The following is a 3689-nucleotide window of genomic DNA, read 5'->3' as shown; positions in this document are numbered from 1 at the left end:
GAAGAATACACAGATGAGTAGAATATAAGGACAAGTGGAAAGCTATCCCACACTACAAATCAAATGATGCAATAGGCTATCACAGGGTCGAGCGGAAGGAGAGTACTTAGGAAATTTTAATCATTTGATTATTGAATTGTCTTTAAATTGCTATTAGTTGAATTTCGAAACACGCTAAACAAGTCCGTTATTTGGGTAGTAAGACAGATTACTAAAACAAAAATAACGTGTTATGTCTGGCATGTTTAGGAGTGAATTTGTTATAAGACAATACCATTGTTTTCTGAATTGACACTTTATATTTAATAAGCCACGTTAACTGAACTATCAAGCATAAAATAGACGAATGGGGCACGTTTCTTCCTCTTTAGTTACAAATGCCAAAATAAACATTACAAAATGAAAATATTTACAAATAATAAGGTTGTGGATTTAAACTGAAGATCTAATACACTTTCATTGGGACATCGAAGCCTACTACGTTTCTAAACTAAAGATAAGGGAAGACCACACTGTTCACAAAACTGTCTTTATGTTTTAGCATCATTTCTACAAAACTCACGATCAAAACAAGTCAGTCAATGTTCTTATGGAAATCCAAGACTGCAGTGATGAAGAAAATACACACAATATTGTTCACACACCTTAGAATCTGATCCTTGTAATCTCAGATTATTAAATTGAGTAGATACAATATTTCTTCTCATAAATCAATGGTGTCGCCCAGAAGATGTAACCCATAAAGAATCAAAATATTCCAGACTGGGATCGTTGGAAACGTAGACAGCTACCCAGTATTTTCATGGTCGAGTACTGTCGTCCCTGTTATGACTCAGACTTGAAGATTGTTAGGTTTTCGATGTGTAAGTTCATCTTTAGCAAACACTACCCGATTCCAAGAAACTGTTTACGAACTGAGAGTAAAAAGAAAATGAGGTTCCCAATGATCCTTTTTTTCTTGTTTACTTTCTTCTTTTTCACAGGGTACTAGTACGTCATTACTTCACACCTAATGTTTTTATTGAAATGTTCTGTCAAGAAAGTCGATGAACGCATATTCTTCACTCTGCGAGAGAGCGTGGATGCGTTTCGTCTCCAAAGAAGTCAGTAGGAGCAAGGAATGGTCATGCGTCTTTATACCACTATTTTAATAATCTAGCCTAGGATTATTCCTGTCAAACTGTTGTTTCCGGACAGTTGTTAAATTTTATATACCAAATGACGTTCACTGTGTTCGCAATACTAGAGCAAACGGAAGTTCCAGAGGAAGTTGGCCCAAGGTTATAAGGTGGAAATGTCCTTCTTCGTTGTCTTGGTCTGGAGTGAAATCAATTCCCCACAAAGTATATCCTTTTGCATAATCATAGTAAGAAATACCGTGGCTTCTTCTGGTACATAAGGGCATGCGGCTTCAAATAGTGTAAAGTACGATCATGTAATGTTTCTGGGCAAAGTTAGATTTACAACATCTGATTATCTCGGGTGATTTATATCTTAAACACATTGAAATAGTGGAATTCGAAATGACTTGATTATTCGGCTCCGTTGAGGGCTGCATTGCTGTCGACGACAAGGAGCAAGCGTTTGTATAGCTGTCCTTGGAAAACATGATCTTCGATACTAAATCTGAGTCCAGAGATAACGGCAAAGGCCATCACATCCGCTAATCGTAGAGAATTATTGACTGTCGTTCGGTTCAGAGTTATACTAATGTCGTTTCACACTTTAGGTAAGATTTCCACATGGCGTACGTAAAGTTTGGCTTCTTCCATGATTGTTTTGTACTCGTTTCCATTAGTCATCTAGTGGAAAACGATACTACTTCGATTCAGTCTCAGGCGTACATCCATTTCATCCAAAAAATACTTGTCTTGTACCGAAATTTTCAAATACATACGATCTATCATTTTATAACTGTGACCTTGTTTGAATTTCTTTCGATGGTTGTTAAATCCATCATTGCGAGAACCATCAGCTTATATCAACTCTGTGTCGTTGAACTATCCAATGTGTCAGGTTTCCATACCAGTGACGCAGTCATATGTGTGTTCTTGGTTTCTTTTAAGTAAGTCAAGAGATTCTACAGGTACGCTCAGTAAGTATCCATACTGTATAGTTTGTTATTAACTTTCAAACCCACTTCGCTAAACAAGGAATGCATGAAATTGTTGACAGGAGCTACTCTGGCATCGGTGCATGAATTGCAGCCGTCCACTTTGAGAACTTTAACTTTGTTATTTATATGGATGTAATATTCGGTAGGGACTGAGGTAGTCAAAGACGACACAGGATAAAATTCTACGTATCGGGATTGTTGCATCGTCATCATCGTTGGTGGCATGGCAAACTCATCGAGTTCACGCTTGAAACATTAACTAGAATATCAATGCATCATTCTTTCCTTCTTTTCAGTTAGTAATCAAAAACGTCAAAAAACCCTTTCAGGTTTTCTTCTTTTCTTATTATTTTTTCTGAATATGTCTACCAGGTCTGAAAAGCTTTTCACGTCTATTCTGCGTTGTCCTTGCTGTTGCGTAAAAGAGGAAATATACCTTCGCCTTAAGTTTGAAGCTTATTTATTGGCGTGTGTTGGCGCACATGGGCGTCCTTTCCTGTTGGAATATAACATTTATTCCTGCTTTGATGAAGGAGCTTTTTAGGACTTTGTTGATCAATGAGAACGTTTTGGAGGAGTTTTTTTCCCTTGAGTCAAAGCTGCATATTTTTAAAACATGCAATTCTCGAGTGACCATAGGTTTAAATATGGGTGGTAATGGACGAAAAGCTGATATTAACATATCTGTAAACTAACTGTCTTTGCTGTCGAACGATTCTTTAGTACACAGGATACATCTGTTTTCAAAACTCGCCATAGAATCGTTGCTGAAATTTAGTTTTCTCCGTGACGTCCTTTTTGAGAATATACTATTTTGGTCGAGATTTCATTGTTTACTAATACTGACACTGTCAGAATATGATTAACTGACAAGAAAGTAATAAGGATGTACAAATTCTCGGTGAACGTGATATGTGTTTCATCCTTCATCGTAAGCAGCTATGGCAAAATTCACTTTGAAATAAATGACTCTTGGTGACAGAGCAGCTGTGCTTCCTATGATGCTATTACCGATGACATCAGAATACACAAACATCAAATTCAGTCCTTCGTTCAGATCGATACGGAAACAAAAATACTTGTAGGATCGAACGTTGTTGTGAATGTCTTTAGCATGATGTGTTATGTTCGTGTTTTAACGCGGAATAGCAAACAGGTTGGGAGACACTCTTATAGACAGTTTTTGCCGTGAAACAAAATACACGTTAACACGGTTACTATTTCATTGTACTCGATCAGTACACTTCGGCACGTTTTCAATAGTGCTTTGCCAAAGCGATCATTAAAATAGCAGAATCTTTTCGACGAGATGTTGAGCAATACAATTAAATCCTGCAGGGATTCTCATGGAACAGATGATATTCATTGGGTGATGGTGTTTTGGATTTGTAAATTGTTTCCAAGCTTTCTTGAACTTGTCCGTTGCATATTTCGTCCAGGAAAGTGGTTTGATCTGCAAACATATTCCTGACTTGAGTGAACTTATTTTTACCAAAGCTACACTCCAATGAGCTTCGTTATCTAGTTGTATTGCTTGAGGTAATTTGGTTGTGTAGCAGCATAATGTGTTGTT

Source organism: Sinohyriopsis cumingii, chromosome 7 (assembly GCF_028554795.1).
Source record: "Sinohyriopsis cumingii isolate HCF-2022 chromosome 7, ASM2855479v2, whole genome shotgun sequence".
Taxonomy (NCBI): Eukaryota; Metazoa; Mollusca; class Bivalvia; order Unionida; family Unionidae; genus Sinohyriopsis; species Sinohyriopsis cumingii.
This window is presented reverse-complemented; position numbering follows the sequence as displayed.